The sequence below is a fragment of the Myotis nattereri genome (assembly GCF_964212035.1).
Source record: "Myotis nattereri genome assembly, chromosome: 2".
NCBI lineage: Eukaryota > Metazoa > Chordata > Mammalia > Chiroptera > Vespertilionidae > Myotis > Myotis nattereri.
Genome location: NC_138076.1, coordinates 6166143 through 6185187, shown reverse-complemented (window position 1 = coordinate 6185187; position 19045 = coordinate 6166143).

The window sequence follows — 19045 nt, the reverse complement described above, 5'->3', positions numbered from 1 at the left end:
AGAGTGTATTATAGGCAAATCAGTGGAATTTGAATGGAAGTGCTATTTTAAATAGATATTGGCATTATTCAGGAATATGCTATTGCAGAACAAACCCAGACAACATATTAGCCACAATACTAACTTAATTATGAAAATTCTAAAAGTTCAAAGTTCCTTGGTGTTAACTGTGATGCCCTTTATTCTTTCTACCTATTCACGATACTAACAGAGGTCTCCATACCTAGTATGAACTATAAAATGTTTAAATCAGGTTAGAATTATACATTCCAGCTTGTTATTTCATTGATGACATCAAATGATGTCCTAATTTTGGTTAGTTTTTAAAAGCAGTTAGCATTAATTGCCATTTAAATTCTGATGTCCATGTTGCTTTTGTCATCTTTAAATTAATACCATCAATGGAAGTTGCAAATTTTATGCTGTATTTATTAACCATCCATTAATATTTTCTTTCACTTTGATCCTTTTTATTCCTAAAATTTCAATAACCTCTTCAGCATCCCAGACAAAAAGACTCCCACCATCCTTGTTAGATGCAGGACAAACACTCCACAAGCTAAGAAATTGCAAGTGGGAACAAAGAGCTGAGCAGTGACTCTTACAGTTATTTGTGAAATAATAAATTGCCATTTTGTATGCTTGTGAAATATGTTTTAATTATAGTAAATCAAAGTAAAAATAAGAATACCACTGTTGTTTCTCTTCCCAAATACTATTTTGACTTAAAAATAGGAATTTGACATTTGCCCCCTGAGCAGCATTAAATGTGTTGACATTCTCTCTAAAATTCATCTTACCCCTTCTTCTTTTGAGGCATTTCTTATAGAAAGTTCTAGATTTCTGTTATTCAGCCCATAGTATTAAACAACCTCCAGGGTTTTCACAGATTACTCAGTCACTATGTATTTCCCTATCTATGTGAAGCCAGGATGCTCTCTTACAACTCCTACTCATGGGAAGCTGTAGTGTTCCAGGTGACAAGGCAACACAATGACTGTAACCATGACAACTGAGATAGGTAGAAAGACACGGGATGATGAACGGTCTGTCTTCACATGATGAGGCTGAGGGTAAAGATGGTTCCAAAGTAGAAGTTTCTAGGCAAGTGGAAAAGGTGTAACAAGGCCTGCAGCACCTCTGTGCAGAGCAGACGAGTGTAATAAATGACAACGCACATGGGGATGTGAGTTTGTGCACGGTTTTCCTACTTCATGTTCTCTTCTTTAATTTGAGTTCTGAACATTCCATCTGAAGCAGACCCCTACGAGGTTGAATTACAAAGGAAACTTTGTTGACTCACGCAGGCTTCGGATTTAGCTCCCAGTGAGTCTGTTCTAGGAAATGCAGTTTCCGGGGATGTAAAACCAGCCGGAGTGATCTGCCAGTTCCGGGCTATCGTGCATACACTTTGAGTGACAGGTATTCCTTTCCTGCCATCAAACTTGCTCAGATTTTTATAATCAGGAGCCCACATGCTCTGAAAAAGTCTACCTGCCTTGTCTAATGAGTGATTTCCCTGAAACGAAGTTTGTCTGGGCTGTCAGCATCCCTCAGCCGAGGAAAAGCACGCCTGCTAGAACTCCATTGGTTTCAGCTACTATCTCCTTCCAGAGACAACTTTTTAAGGACCCCAAACCCATACCAGCTCCAAGATGGTTGAGATAGCATAGGATTTCTGTACCACCACAGCTCAATTTAACAGGGATTGCAGACAATCTTATTATGAAATGTCACCCAGTTTCTGCAGTCAGAATTAATGATCCCTGGGTGATCAGAAATGAATGGAACTGACCACATGCTCCTGAAATACATTTTCCATGTTCAAGTAAACATACGCTAATGAAAAACAAACAAATCACTACTCCTTTGACCTCCCCCCTCCCTTTTTAAAGTAAAAACATACCATCCCTTTCATTTCACCCCCAAGCGGTACCCCACTCTCCTGTACTCTTGTTCTACATTCCAGAAAGGTTTGCCTTCTTTGAGTCAGGGGTCCCTGTATTATGAATACTGATAGAAATTTCCCAGCTCACCAGGCCTTATACTATGTAATCCTGCCAGTCTGGACCAACATAGAAACAGCCATTTCAAAGATAACTCAGAGAAACAACAACAAAAAGAGGCCTCCCTCCAAGATGACTTATTGCCTGTTCCCACCTGACTCCATTTATCCACCTCCTGCTGGTATTGATGGACACGTGGGGGAGCATGGCTGCAGGCTTCACATTAGTCACCAGAATCACCAGCTCAATAATTGACAGGAAAGAGGCGCCGCTCGGGCAAGAGGGGGGCAATGGAAACTATTTTCACGCAGCAGTTACTCATTTATTCAAATACTCAGGCAGATGCACTTTCAGAGACTGGGAAACTCCTTCTCTGCTAGAAATGGAGGTGGAGATGAGTAAAAAGGGACTTAAATGCATAGGCCTTGAAATGCCTCTGGTCACCAACAGAATCCCAGGTAAAAGAAGTGCAAGTGCAGGAGAAGGAAGGTAGACGGATGTTGCGGTGTTTAGGGACGCCAGTGCAGTGTCCCAGTGGTTTATAACCACAGGGTGCTCCTTGACCATGGCCTCACCCTGCCGTGTCCATGCTCAGACCCCTCCTAGGTTGCCAGGGCTGCGGGGTTTGGCTGTATATCGATGGGTGATCGTAGCCCAGGCACCTTGCTGGTGACACAGGCGACAGTTACTCTGAATGGGCCCCCGCACTCCAGCTGCTCCCTGTGAGAGGGCGCCAGGGTGAGAATCAGTCCCCTTGGTGGACAGAGCAGAATTTATCCGAATGGTCCAAAGTGCCCCATGAAACAGGAAGAGACCTGAGAAAACTTTATCCAGCTTTCTTACCCCAGGCCCGGGTATTCAGAGTCCTCTGTAAACTGGGAAGTGGGCTCACAAGGCACAAAGCCATGCAAGGAGCTCGCTCGCTCAGAGGAGCTCCCAGGAGAATGTTAGGAGCCATGCGACCTCGTCCAACAGCCCATCACAGTGATCTGTGCATGTCTTTTTCCCGCAACCACTTGGTTTTGGGTCGTCTGCCTGTGCGAGCAGAGGACAGCTGGTGTGCTGGCTCTTAGAGGCGACACAGTGACCGGAGCAGGCAACCTCACCCCTGGGCTGGGCCCCCCTTTCTAGGAAGCCCGACTTTTCTTGCTGTTTCCTGTGCATTTTGGAGCAGAAACGGAATGCCAGCCACAGCTCCTGAAGAGCATTGAGTGGCGCCCTTGAGAATCAGAAACTTGTAAAACCTGTAAGAGCAGCGAACAGACATGACAATTCCCGCAGCCGAACAGCCAGCCAGGGAGGAGGCTGCCCCTCTCCCGCGGCCCACGCAGCAGGCTCCCCGGAAGATGGAAAAGCCCACGCACCCCTAACTGTGCACCACAGGACTTCGGGGGGCCATTCTCCAGGTCCCCAGCTGGTGATCGGCAGCCTGCGCCCTGAAGCAGTGAAGTGGGGGTCCTTGTACTTTCATCCTTGACAATGAAAGGAGGTGCTGTTCTTGCAAAGCGCAATCCCTTTCACTAATCTCCCCCACACGTCTGAGCGTCTGAGCGTAGATGAAACCAAAGGCGGGCGGGTGGGAGGCGGGTGGGAGGGATTCACGCGCTGTGTTCAGGATCTGTGTCCCTCTCTCCCTTTAGAGTCGCTGCCACTGGGTTTCCCTGAGCGTTGTCCTTGTTTCTTCGCTTCTGAGCAAAGAAAAGAAGGGGATCCGCTTGTGTCTCTCACACCATCCCTGATTGCCCACAGCACACACCCGCCCCACCCCGCCAGGCCTGTCCTGCTGAACCTGTTTATCATCATCACTCTTATTCTTACTTTTTTTCTTGGAGGAGTTACTCCTCCGTTCACAGCTCTTGCAAGTTGCCTGACACATTTTTGGCCTGTTTGTTGTTGTTCTTGCTGCTGTTGCATTGTGAAGTGAGTGACAAGAGTAAACACAGGAGCAAAGCATGATCCAGAAATCTGTGCATGAGATGATGGCCCACACTGCACCATCTTGGTACATTTCCTCATCTGTATGATCGGATATTAATTTACATGTTGCACATATGCGTTTTCCCACAGCTGCTGCGCATGGAATAGCTATTTTTACTCAATTCTCCACTGATGACTCTGTCTTTGTCTTGAAAGGTATATAGATAACCTGGAACTCATCATCGATAAAGGACTGTTAAAGATTCCATCAAACAAAATAAATGTATATGTGCCCACACGTACTATATTTTTTGTATACGTTGCTTTGCACTTGTCTGTATTACATTTAATTTACCTGTTAAGTCGCTGCTTGGTTTTAGGTTGTCATTTCATGTTCTTTGGACTTCCATCATATTTTCGTCCCCTAACTTACCCTAAGAAATGTGTCTTTAGCAAACATGGACACTGAAATTCCCCTTGTCATCAACAGGCTTAGTCTACACTTCTGTGTCTCTTCACTCCATCTTTCCTTGATGAAAACTTATCATTTCAAAAGAATGAGCTTCTCCCACCCATTCAATCTATAACAGGACTTGATTTCTCCCCGTGACTCTGTTTCTTGACAGATTCTGCTGAGACTGTCTCCTCAGAATGTTCACTATCAGGAAATCATATTCAGAGAGCTCTTCTTCACTATCACCGTAGCCCTGAGGAAGTCTGTAAAGTGTTATGAAAACCATCGTTGGGGTCACATGGCATTTAGGAGAGGTAGGCTGGCCTAGAACAGAGGGCATAAGCCCATCCAGAGGTGCACCCCAGCCATTCCCTATTATGATCTTGGTCTAGCCACGCTGGGCCTCAATTCCCTCAAAATAGAGAGGACGCCCTCCCTCTTCGGATCTTTAGGAGGATTAATGGGACACAGTGAATGCCTAATAAATATGAATTCTCTCCCTCTTAGATCTGAGCATGAGTCAACTAGTGACAGTGAGCTGCAGAACACTCCTTGGCTCATGATTCTAGAAATCAATTTGACAGCATCCATGCCCTTTTAAAAAATCCTTACCTAAGGGTATGTTTTTCACCAATTTTTAAAGAGAGAGAGAGAGAGAGAGAGAGAGAGAGAGAGAGAGAGAGAGAGAAAGAAATGTGAGAGAGAAACATAGATCAGTTGCCTTCCTGACCAGATCAATCCCACAACGTAGGTATGTGCCCTGACTGGGAATCAAACCCACAGCCTTTTGGTGTATAGGAAGGTGCTATAACCAACGGATCCACCTGTCCAAGGTCATTCTCTCTTTTCACATAACACAGTTAAAAGGTCCTCCTATTTTAGATGTTGCCCTTCAAACCATATCCTGAAAGCAGCATTTGTCTCTAGTTCAAACACGTGGCCCAAATCATACTGTATTTCTGTCTTGAGATACAATGTCCTTGTCTTCCAGGCGGGATGGAAGAAGGAGGTGCTAATAATGGCACAGGAAGAATCAAAGACAAGAAAAGGAGGGCTCCTATGGGCAGGCTTACACAACTGCTCATGTGTCTTTAATGTTTGGGTATATGATTCATAACAACATTAAGAACAACACACCAGCAACACCAAACACCCTTTCATGTCATCCTTGTGGCTGGCCACACCACGTTGTGCCCAGGACTTTACAAGTATTGGGCTATTCAATTCACCAATGTGTGTGTCCTTAGGTTGTCTACCCCTGTGAGGATCTGGGCCTCTGTTGGAGGTGTGCATGGAAGTGGATGCTGTGAGTGATATTGTGGGTGGCGTTAAGGCAAATTTTCTAGTCCTTGTGATGATTCTGTGGGCCAAGCAATTTTTATAAACTATGTGCAAGGCTCTATGGGAGATCATTTTAATTGTAAAGACATTTTTCTTAGCGTCAACATGAAACCCACAGAAGTATAATTTCTGAGATCACCTTTAGTCCTATTAAAAAGATGGGTATCACCTTGGCAGCCTTCCAGTCTTCTAGTTCAGTGGCTGCTTTAAATGATAAATTACATATTTTTGTTAGTAGCAAAGCCACTTCATTCGATCGTGCCTTCATATTGCTTGGACGAGTTCCATCTAGCTGATGATTTATTACAATGCAATTTTTTGAGCTGTTCCATCACTCCCCCTCCCTCATGTTTTTAAGCATTTCACCTTCAACAATAGCAAAGGGTAACCCAAGCTCTGCAATAAGTTTAAGAATAAATGAGAAATTGGACTATTTTCCTACTAAAAGGGTATTTACCAGGACCTAATGTCCTCCCCCCTAACAATAACCGAAAGGGTGGGGCCCCAGTAGAATCCCCAGCCCAGCTTCCTCCCCCTGAGCGAACAGGCACCTGTCCAGGGGCTGTCAGCAGTGGCCATGCTCCAAGGATCCTGGGGCCCATGCTCAGAGCTGGTGATGAGGGGAGGCAGGGGCAAGGTGGAAGAATTGGCCTATAATCCCACAAAGTGATTTCCAAAAGCTCCCGAAGTCCTTTTCCTGCCGCATATTCTTGATTCAAGAAATTGTGGGGTGTTTTGTGGTTTTTTTTTTTCACTTTTCCCCCTAGCAAAATGTGATTATCTGTGAATCTTCAACTTTGAGCCAATTCTTTGTAATCTTTATATTATCAACCACTTCTAGGAAGGTAGTCCATTCTACAAAATTGTCCCTATCTGGGGAGGGGCCTAGAATATTAATAACTTGAATGCTTATTTTTTTCTTTTACCCCCATAATGTATGTTGCCTGGGACAACATCCATTAAAACTTCTGAGTGTTCCCAGCCTCTTCCTCTTCTCCCAAGCTTATTACAAAGGGGACATTTTATCTGTCTGTTCAGGTCTCCTCTCAGTGGCCCCCTGGGTGACATCCCTTTCCCTTTTAGCCTTGTCTTAGGGTGGTACAGTCAGACAGCAGGCACAGAGAGACTGGGCTAGAGGGAGTCATTTCTGCTGAGATAGTTCCTGAACTCAACTTTGTGGGTGAGAATCTGGGTAAGAAAAAAGAAAGAAGCTAGAAGGTCGAGCTCAGCGTACTCATTCAAGATCTGAGAGAGAGTGGACAGAGAAGCCACATTGTGTCGGGGGAGTGGGTGATACACTCTGGAACCAGAAGTGGGAAAGAGAAGAGAGGAGCATGTGGAAGTGTAGGCTATGAGTTTGATTATCTTTAATCTTCATAAGATTCAAGTGAAGTTTGAAATGCCCTTGTAATTTCTTTGTTAGATAACAGACTCTATTTTTTTAAATGAAATTCTCTTTAGAAATCAGGAAATGTGGGCCCCTGACTTTTTCCTGTTACCCTGAACTGTGGAAAATCAGAATTTCCTTGCCTTTCTCCTCTCCTCATCACCTGGTATGTCTTGAGAAGATTCATCATGCTGTTCAAAACTAGAACTAATCATCTACCCTGTTTTGCAAATAAGAAGTATTGGCTAGCTGCTTGGAGATATAGGTAAGTCTCTTATGGGCACTATAGACTAAAAAAATAGTAGGCTGTTTAATTTTAATTCTAACTACCGCCCTATTTTTTTTTCATGCTAATAGACATTTTGCAAGTGAATTCCAGGAATGTCTAGAACAACTCTAGACATTCCTGAAATTCATTTATAAAAATCTCAACTCACTGGAAGAAGCCTTCTTCTATGTACTCTCTGTTTCCAGGTGCTAAGTGAACTATTATTTCTAATAATGTTTTAGTTAACATTGACTCTGGCTCTACCCTCATACATATCTGCTCTGTGAGACTCAGCTCTATCTTGATGAGGCCTGGTCCTTAGACCCATTAGAGTGTTTCTACACAGACTCATTAACCACCATAACCAACTGGTCTCTCTGTCCACATCACTGGAGACTTTCTTACAGGCCCATCCCATTTTGGACACTTTGAAACTGTGGAAAATGGGAAGGGTCAGCCAGGCTGGCCCTGCAAGGAGTTTGCTCTACCTTGGGTCTACTTGGGAGCTGAGGTAGCCTGAATTGATCTTACATTATAACTGAGAATAGAGGGCCGTTGTCATAAAGGTAATCAACTCAAACATGAGCTCAAATACTCCAAGTTCATCACCTCAAAAGGACTTTTCTCAAAGATGTCCACAGCACCATGATTCACAATAGCATAAATTGGAAGTGGTATACCATTGTGGTGGAGAGCTCAGGGTCAAGGCTCAAACACAACTGAATTCAGATCCTCATTCCTCCATTTTTTAGCTTTGCAAATTTGAGCAAATTTTTAACCTCTATAAGCTCTGTTATTTTTTCCTTCAAAATGAGATAATAAAAATAGCTACATGACACATCTGCTTTGAAAATTAGAGAAAATGCCGACACAATTAGCATGATGCCTGGCATACAGTAAGCAGTCCATAGATGTTAATGATGACATAACGTTGATGATAATGGCTCATCAAAGGAAATCCAATGCCAATAGAGAACCAACTAAATAAAATATAACATGGTGGAACTGCAATTATATTTGTTATTATAACAGACATTTGGTTTTGCTATGGGAAGTAAACTTAAACTTGATGAAAATTTTCTTATCCCTGCTGGGCCTGAGATTTAACTTGCTTGATAATTCCTCTCTACCTTATATTTTCCATAATTCCTTACTTATTAATTCAGCCTTGCACAGCTGAAAAACATGGTTAAATCTCTTCCATAATTAAAATACCATCCTTTGGTCCCATGTGTCTCTGTATATACTGGTACCCCTTTGACTTCCCATTATAGAGCTGATCCTTAAAAGAGTGAGCTACACTTCCTTGCTACCTACACTTCCTTCACATCTGACAGCTGACTGCTGTCCCCGCCAACTTCTGCACCTTCTACAGATGAAATCAATTGAATGTTTTCCACAGTGTCTGATGTCATTGGCCACTTTTCCACATTCCCTTGGCATGTCTTTCTTTGGTTCCTCTCCTAATTTTCTGATTCTGTGTTCTTTATGGTGTGTCTTCCTCCATTCTCATGTCCTTATATGTTGGTGGCACCCAAGTCTGTGCCCCAGAGGGGACTGCCAGTTTATAGACTTGGGAGCATTTAATACTTAGATAAAAACTGACACTGTGCATGTGGATGAGAAGATGTAGGGAAAAGTTGTGGAATAAATTAAAGCAAAGCAAAACAAAACAAAAAAACAAGGTCTTGAGACAAGGCTTTACAGATATTGAGAAAGTGGGAGAAGTCATAAAAGAATAAGGAGAAAGAAAAGATAAGAACCAGGAGTGGGTGGTATAAAATAGTCAAGAAAAGGTATGTTCCTAGAAGAAGAAAGTGACAGTATCAAATTCCTGACATTCAAATGTTAATAGACATGCATCCTGGGAGTGTCCATTGGATTTTGGGACATGAGGATTATGGAGCTTTTGTTGAGAACAGGTTTATTGAAGTGGTGGGGACACAAGAAAACTGGAATGGGTGCCTGAGAGAGAAGAAAGAAAAGGAGAGAAAATACACATCAATCTTTTAAGATGGGCATGTTTCAATAGCAGTACCCTGTTGGTGATACAGAAAACTTACTGGTCATCATTATCACCAAAAACTCTGCTAAAGAGTATGGCTGTTTCTCAAAAGAGATTACTTTACGTCTTCGACTCAGAATGTCCCAGCAATCTTTTCTCTAGCACTCAGAAATGCAAAAAAATGGAACACTCTTTTCAAGTGCAATCGTTTGTGGGTTTTTTTTTCACAGTTGAAAGTACCAATATGAAAAAAAGTAGATTACATGTACTTGAGACACATAAGGTAAAGGAAGACTTGCTTCAATATTTTGATAAAGAATCCCTTAGTAATGAAAATACTCATCTGTGTTCTTATCAGTTTTCAAGTCTACATTCTCACACTATTTTTTTTTTTTTTTGCAGCAGTCCACCCTCACAAAGAAAATAGGTTGGCCCTGTACAAGGGCTTCAGATTATAGTTTCTGAATATAGTTGTGGAATTTTTGACAGGTGTCTCACTGTAGCTTTTTCTGACTTGGACTCACAGAATTGCTAGCCATTCCTCTTATGCTGTGGCAATTGCTATGATGCTGTTCTATAGGCTTCCACTTAATTGCCTGCTCACCTTTTCCTTTTCTCTCCTCTGCCACTTCCCGAAAGATGCCTCCGACAATATAAAACTTCCACTGTAACACCCTGGAGAACACTGTTGGCATTTCAGCAGGCCCGGCATGAACACAGTAGTGTCAGGTACCTCTGTTGCCCTGGAGATCATTTTCACCCTGAGCGAGGCACCCTGCACCACCCCGGTTCTGTGGCCCTTTCATTCCGGTTGGGTGAGGTAGGGAGATGGAGAGCGGTGAACAAGGAGCCCTGCCTTCCTCTCTGCCAGGCCACAATGTACCAGACTGCCACCCAAAGCCATAGCTCTGTCTGCAGCCCTTTCCCCCAATTCCACTTCTTGCAGGATTTCTTTCACCATTATTTATGGTTACACATTATAATTATTTCTAGTCCCAGAATGCTTCCTCATCATGTATTGCAGAGATTCTCCGACTTAAACATGCATCACAATCACCTGCACAGCTTGATGATATACAGACTGTTGCTTCCATCCCAGAGGTTCAGACTCAGCCTGTCTGGAGTAGGGATGGAGAACTTGCATTTCTAACAGATTCCCAGGAGATGTTGATGCTGTTGGTCCAGAGACCTCACAACCAGCACCAATACCTTGCTGGCTTCCTGTAACCCTTTCTGTCTCTTCATTACAGCCTATCAGCTGCTACTTTTGGAGTGTACCTACTGTGTGCTACCAGGACCTGAGTGACACGCTGGAATACCCTTAGCCAGTTATTTTGAATAAAGTCATATCCACTGCAACACAAGGTAAACAGCAAAGAGACACAGCATGGAAAACCATACTTGACACTGCACTCATCCGACCCACGGTTACAAATTCAGTAGTCATGAGCTAATGCCTCACTAGCAAGAGTTTTATCTGATATGGTGGCTCTGATCGGCAGAGGGGTAGGACCAAAATCAAGAGTGGGTAGCATCCCAGTAGTCAAGGGAAGGATAACACTCAGAGCATGGCAGGGGGTGCCAATAGGACAGAGAATGGCAGGGGATGCCAATAGGACACTGGCATGGAATGGTGATGGCAAAGTGCTGCACTTGGTGGGGAGGGGGGGGCGGTGATCACCATCAGCCTGGCCATTTGTATAACTATCTAGAGTTCACTGAGCCTGATTTCTCTTTATAAAAGAAATTCTCAGAGGAAATAAAATTTCCTAAGGGCAATATGCCACCATAATGTTTACCATTTCATCTGGATTAACAAAATTGGTCACTCTTTTGCTGGGCCTATTTTGTGTTTCAGTGCATAGGCCTCCGTTGCTTATTGCTCTCGATATATAAGTAAATAGTCCAAAAGAATTTTCCAGTATGTCATATAAGAATACACTTGAGGTATCATCAAACAAACAGAAAAATATAAAACAAGACAAATTCTACACCGCTCTTTTGTTTAATGATTTGCACAGTTAGATGATCTGTGAACCCATTAGGTAGAGTGTGAGAGAGTAAGTTCTGCCTCTTATGCATGAACAGAATCCTTCAATATGACCTTTGGGCTACTACAAAATGTCAGTGACGAATACATGGATGTATTAATTCAGAAGCTAGTTTCCCTCTATTTGTATATGAGACCAAAAGTGAAGGGTGCTTCTCTGAGGATTTCTAGACACTCTGGAATATCATCCTTGCATTGGTGCTTTTCAGTAAAGCACCATTAAAAAAATACGCCATCTCAAACTATGATGATAATTATAATCGAAGTATTATGTTTTCCAAGAAACTGCATCTTTCCAAAGGAAATCAGAGTGTAATAGCAAAAAGGAGCTACTACCCTTATTCCTGTGCTGAATTTTTAAGATTCTAAAACACTGAAAAGGTGCAGATAGACAAATGATTTTTTAATTTAAGGGTATAAACCTCCAACTTGGATTTATTCTGCAGGTGGAACATGATATAATGATAGAAGGAACATGAAAAAGATGACATTAGGATTTTAGTAATCTTAAAAGAAATAGTGGGTGATCCCCAATGAGAAACATTAATTATTCTTCTATAGAACTGAAGCTGCAAACATTAACAGCCTTATTTGCATGCAATTGCTGAAAATTAAACAAACCCTGGTGCTTTTGCTGAAGGAAAACTAACCTGATGCCCATTATTCATGAACTAGAGGCTAGGTGCAGGAATTTGTGCATAAATGGGATCCCTTGGCCTGGCCAGTGATTGGGGCCAATTGGGACGTCTCACCCAATCAGGGCCATCGGGGACAGCCTGCTGTGGGGAGGGACTGCGGGAGTTTGGCCTGCTACAGGAGGTTGGCTGTGGGAGTGCACTGACCACCAGGGGTCAGCTCTTGTGTTGAGCATATGCCCCCTGGTGGTCAGTGCATGTCATGTCGACCAGTCAACCGGTCGTTTGGTCGACTGGTTGTAATGGCCGCTTAGGCTTTTATATATATAGATAATTATTTATTCAACCAGCATCTCCTGAGTGTCTCTCAGTCTGGACTCTATGCTGAACCATGGGGGGTGAATAGATTCAGTTACTATCAGTTTAAGTAGAATGATACCCATGTCTTAGAGATATGACTAAGTCAATTTTAAAGAAGTTACATAATACTCAAACTCAGTTACTAAATAAAGAAATGAAGATAAAGCCAACAAGGGTAAGTGTGCTCCTTATACAATTTTCCATTTTACTTCAAACTTCAACCTTTATATTTGCTACCAAAAATGACTGCTTGTGGTCCAAACTCCTTATACTGATCCAACCACACCTGGACAGCTTATAGCCCCTCATCCCTACATATCCATTCATCCTTCCTTTCTGCTCTAGGGAACAGCCACACTGCTCCCTTGGGGGAGTGGAGGTCTGTGACAGGCAAGCCCAGCACAGGTGGGACAGGCAGTGATGTCATGATAGGAGCTGGTGGAATTGTCTTCTGGTTGTGTGAGACTGTTCACACTTCGCCAATCTGTCCATGGATCCTCTTCCTCCTCCTTCTCTGGTCTCTGTCCCTCTGTCTTCCATTCCTTTCTCTTCTCTTTTCTTCTTTCCCCTCATCTATACATTTTCCACTTGATAATTTTACCCATACCCATAGCTTCAGCCATCAGCTCCATGGAGCTTCCACATTTGACCTTCATTTCTGAGTTCTCTACTCTGTTCCAATCCAGACATCTCCTACTTAAGTCTCATGTCCCAAAATAAATGTGATATTTCCCCCCTCCATGCTTCCCTGGCTCTCTGCTCCCCAACCACCACACACATAAAGGGATCTCTGTCTGGCTTCCCATTTTCTAAAACGTGGCTCATGAACTTTAAAACTTCTGAACCAGTACTTATAGGTGAAATTCCCTAAAAAAAGAGAATAAAAACAAAACTGATAAATAAAAACAAAACTCATTTCAGAGCATCTTTGCAATCTCTATTTCATTTTTAAGGTTGCGATGCATATGTACAGGTTCATATGGAAATCTCTCTACTTTAATAGATGTTAGAAATTTCCATACTGAAGTTAAATAAGCGAAGAATTATTTTGGTTTCTTCTGATCCTTGTCCCCAAAATCCAATCCTCCTTCACAATTGCTTTTCCCTATGTGCCTGGCTGTCCATGGGTTGTCGGTTATTGTTTTAGTTTTGAAAGTCAAAGATGGTCACTGACCTGAAGATTTGATACTTATGCCCTGAATGTGAGCTGAAGACTTACCCTTCTTCCTAGGAGTGGTGGAAAGTGGGAGGGAACAAGCCCTAGATGAGATGAGGGAGAAAAGACTCTAGACTTAACTCTGCCATTTGTGTATTTCTGTAGCTAAGGAAACCAGGTAATCTGGTTATGTTTTCTCTTTCTTGTCGGATAATAGGAAAGGGCATTGTTGATCAAAGTAGTATGAACTTGAGTCCCCTAATCTGAATATAACCCAAAGATATTTCCACAGTGTTAATCTTTTAATAGTTGGCAACATTAAGAAAATGAAGGACTTTTACAGGAACATTTGGATTTTCAGTGCTAACATCTGGCAACACTGTGTCCTCATCCCCACAGGGTGAGGACCTGCTGCACCCCTGGAATGGGCACATGCTCTCCCTGACTCTCCACACCATGCCCTGGCTAGCTTCCTCCTAGTTTACCTCTCCCCACTGAAGGCATTCATTCTGTGGTTCCTGTCTGCCTATATTATCCCTAAAATTGTTTTTCAGATTGAAATCTGAACAATTGACTTTGGCTAAAATGCTAAGGTTATCAAGAATCTTCAACATTTGCATGTCTTTGCAGGCCCTACCCTAGCCCTTAGCAAAGTCTTACATGCATGTTTCCCCAGATGTTTAAAGTAAGCCTCTCGTGCTCACATCTAGTGAGATGTAGATATATTGAGTTCCAAACAGTATGGACCACACCAAGATATGTCCTACTACCTCCACAGTAGGAATCATCTTACCCGGCCATACAAGACTATCAGTGGAAGAGCCAAGACTAGAGCTGAACACTTGAGATCTCCAGTTTTTTTCTGGTGCTTCAAGTGGAGATGCTCCATTCTGTCTTCCAGTATCAAACCAGTGGCTCTCTCTACATGCCCTTCTGTTCATTTACACCAGGACTCAAACTCTATAACTATTCAATTAGCTTGTTTACTTGCTTAGTATTTGCCTTCCTGTGAGGTCAGGGACCTTGTCTGTCTGGTTCTTTTATGTTGGTCCAGTATTTGGCATAGTCCCTGGGACATAAGAGGTATTCAACAACATGTGTTGCTATATTAATCTTTCTCTCTCTCTCTCATGTGATTATATGTATGTGGATGTGCCATTATACATCTATGTATAGACTCTCTACATATTTGTGTACATATCACACACATATATAGACATATAATCACACATATATGAACATAATGATGCATATACACATTTGTGTGGGTATTGCATCTATTTATCTATCTATTACCAGGAAAGAGGGCTCACATATGTGATTTTATCCTAATTCCTACAAGAAAGGCCCTCACTATTCTCTCCTATGACCCTTCTCTTGTGATTTTGTCTCTTAGGGAATGTTCTGACTCTACCCAGAGGCCTATGTTATAACAGTGTTTTCTTTTGTTCTTTAAAGCTCTTGAATCCTTTCTTAAGAGGAAATGCTACGAAGAAGCTTAATACATAACACAGGTCAGAGGAGATGTGCTGCCTCAGTTTAAAGGCAGCAGCAGTAGGTCTTGCTCCTGTCTGCTCCTACCCACTCTACCTCGTAGCCCTGGGAGCATCCGCGCAGGTAGCTGGGTGGCTCCCCGAGCCCCTGCGGAAACCATTGTGCTGTGGAGGAACCGCACTTGCAGGCTCTGTGGGAATCAGAACAGTGAAACCCCGCTGTGGAGGCCACACATCTGATTGAGGTGAGCCCCTTGGTCCCCCAAGGCCACCTCAGCTGAAGCACTGAGGCATTTTTTCTACCTTAACATCAGCCTGTATTGGGATAGCCTTTCCATTCAATTTGATTATTTGATGTGAGTTGAGTCCTGATGCTCCCCATGTTTCAGTATGACTAGTAAATCAGTGTTTATTTTCACTGTGGAGTAAACATGTACCAGGTTTTTTCATCCATAATGACCTGAATTGGTATTAAGGTGCCATATGAATTATATTAACAATTATAATAAAAATTTTAGGTCACAGGCATTCGCTTTTTAAACTTTCTCCTTTGCTATGCCCACACACATCTTTTCTGTGGATGCAGAGAACATTTTGACTGCTAAATCCCATCAGAATAAATATGACTTACTCTTGTGCTTCTCATGGCCATATATAAGAAATAAACAACCTTATTTTATAAGATGACTCAAAATTTATTTATTTTTTTAAAATATATTTTATTGATTTTTTACAGAGAGGAAGGGAGAGGGATACAGAGTTAGAAACATCGATGAGAGAGAAACATCGATTCAGCTGCCTCTTGCATGCCCCCTACTGGGGATGTGCCCGCAACCCAGGTATATGCCCTTGACTGGAATCAAACCTGGGACCCTTCAGTCTGCAGGCCGATGCTCTATCTGCTGAGCCAAACTGGTTAGGGCAACTCACAATAGTTATATGTCTGGTAGGAGGACACACATAATTTTCTCTTTTCCCTGTTACAAAGTTTAATAGAAGATGAAAAGGGATGAATAGAACATTTTTTTATAAAAAGGTGCATGGAAGATACTTATTTTAAAATAATACTGGTAATTTATTAATTAATTTCACAAACTAAAATGGAAAATACTCTGGATACTCCGATTTTATGCTAAACAAAAAATTGTAAACATCCATGCCTGGACTACTTTGTAAAAATCAGAGAAGATTCTAGTAACAAGATTCATTAAGGAAATGGCTGTATTAATTTACAGTGATTGAAATTTTGATGTAAATTATGGATCATCCATTAGAAATGAGCAGAGGCTTTTAGCACATTAATCTAAAAGAGCACTCTTATTTCCTATAAGAGAGTCTTAAAATATATGTATCTTTAGCTGCTTCCCAACGTGAGATCAATCACTGGAGACAGATGGTTCTAGCAATACAAAATACATAGGAAAACAGATCACATCTGGTTTGCCTTTGCAAGGTATACGGTGTGAAAAAAAGTATTTCACACCTTTCCCCTCAATTATAGATGGCTACGAAGGAAATAAAGACTTTTGCAGAAAACTGAATTAAAAAAAAAAGATTCAAACAGACATATCCATTGGGAGAGAACTAATATTTTCCAAAGGATTGAAAAGACAAGGCCACATTCGTCACTTCAATATTGCTTATCCAGGATGAACTGGCAAAGCACTAATGGCAAGTATTTACAGCCCCATCCGGCCAACAACGATAAAAGGGAAATTCGCAGCTGGCAAAGGCAAATATGTAAGCAAGGTTTATGGCTCCTGCAAACATCAGGCATTCTAAACGGTGACAAGAGAGAATATCTGTTCACGGAATGCGATCATTGCCAACTGCTACCGGCCATCAGTGTGTTAGGCGGAGGCTGTCCATGTGGCTGAACTGAAGCAACAAGTCACCTTTTCCCAGTAAGAGCAAACCATAAGCATGGAAAAAAGGGTCACAGAAGATATTCTTCACTGTCCCTGACTCGAATGGCAGCATGAGCTTTGGTATAAATGAGGGCATTGCCGAGGGGAATGACAAGAACACTGGTGTGGTGCCCTATGGCGCTGACATGAATCGGCTCCGTAGTCCAGCTGAATGGCTTGCTGAGCCTGGCTGTGGGCGCTGAACCAAGTTTCCGTCCCAGGTGCTAAAGTATCAGTTTTTAAAACTCATTCCAGAGCATCTTTGGAATCTTGTTAGAAAGTGAAGATATTATATATATATATATATATATATATATATATATATATATATATATATATACATACACATTTATTAATCCTCACCTGAGGATATTTTTTCCCATTGATTTTTAGAGAGAGAGTGGAAGGGTGGGAGAGAGACAGAGAGAGAAACGTGGATGAGAGGGACACAACAATTGGCTGCCTCCCACACATGCCCTGACCGGGGCTGGAATCGAGCCTGCAACCGGGGTATGAGCCCTTGACCGGAATTGAGCAAGCGATCTTTTAGTCTGAGGGCCGACACTGTAACCACTGAGCCAAACTGGTTAGGGTGAGAATGAAGATATTAATAGTGCCTTCAAACATTGGTTCTGAGTTTATAGAAGCCCCCATTTTTTCCAGATGTCTCCAAATAGTTGTAACTTCATGCCCTGGAGCGAATTAGATGAGGAGACATATTTTGGATTCGCTCTGGACTATGATCATTTCATCATTATTACTTAAGATTTAGGCTCATTCAGTGTATCCCTTGGAAAAGCATCAGAGATACATACTTGTGAAGCATCAGAATATTTAAGAAGCAAATCCATTCCTCTTTCTCCAAAAGAATCCAGGACAATCCCTTTGTTGAAAAGAATAAAGGAACAACATTGAATTACAGGCATTGTGTCACCGTGTTCTATAAAATACTGTATAAGTACTAGGGCTGTAGGTGTTTTCCTATGCATCATATTTCATTTTTAAGCTAATTGTATATCTCAAATACAAAGTTGCTCAGTATTTAAATGCATATAGCAGTCATCAAATGTACTGCTTGGACATGAAATCTTCTTGCTGGCAACTTGACATTTTACTCTCCAAGGACTCTAACAAATAACTGTTTATGAAGCATAAGAAACTCACAGCACTGGATTCTTTGAGCAACAGTTCCTAGACATGAGAGTTGGTGACTGTAAGCGATGATTGGGCAGATCGTTCGGAATGATTTTCACATCAGGTGTCTTCATAAAGAGGCTGAGTTTCACGAGTCATTACCCTGATGGGCCCTGGGAACCACTGCCTCGTTTAGAAATTGATAACAAAGTAGTTTTCTCAAACAGGAAAAAATAAATGATTTTTACATAGGTCAGATTTGGCCCGAACCCTCTTCCTTGCTCCTGTAGATCTGCACTTCCTCCTCACACGGAAGTCCTCACACCATCCTATGAAATCTCTGTTTCTCTATTTCCAGGGCATAAACATAGCCCTTAGCCCAGTGGTTCTCAACCTTCCTACCGCCGCAACCCTTTAATACAGTTCCTCATGTTGTGGTGACCCCCAACCACAAAATTATTTTCGTTGCTACTTCATAACTGTAATTTTGCTACTGTTATGAATTGTAATGTAAATATCTGATATGCAGGATGTATTTTCATTGTTACAAATTGAACATAATTAAAGCAGAGTGATAAATCACAAAAACAATATATAATTATATATGTGTTTTCCGATGGTCTTAGGCCACCCCTGTGAAAGGGTCATTCAACCCCCAAAGGAGTTGCCACCCACAGGTTGAGAACCTCTCTCTGCCTTAGCCCAAGGATTTTACATGTACCAACTCAATTGCACTGTGAACCTGTGAGGTAGGTGTTACTATTGGTACCATCTCACAGACATGGTACAGAGAGGGTAAGTAACTTGTCTAATGCAGTGGTCAGCAAACTGCGGCTTGTGAGCCACATGTGGCTCTTTGGCCCCTTGAGTGTGGCTCTTCCATAAAATACCATGTGCGGTGCGCACATACAGTGTGATTGAAACTTCGTGGC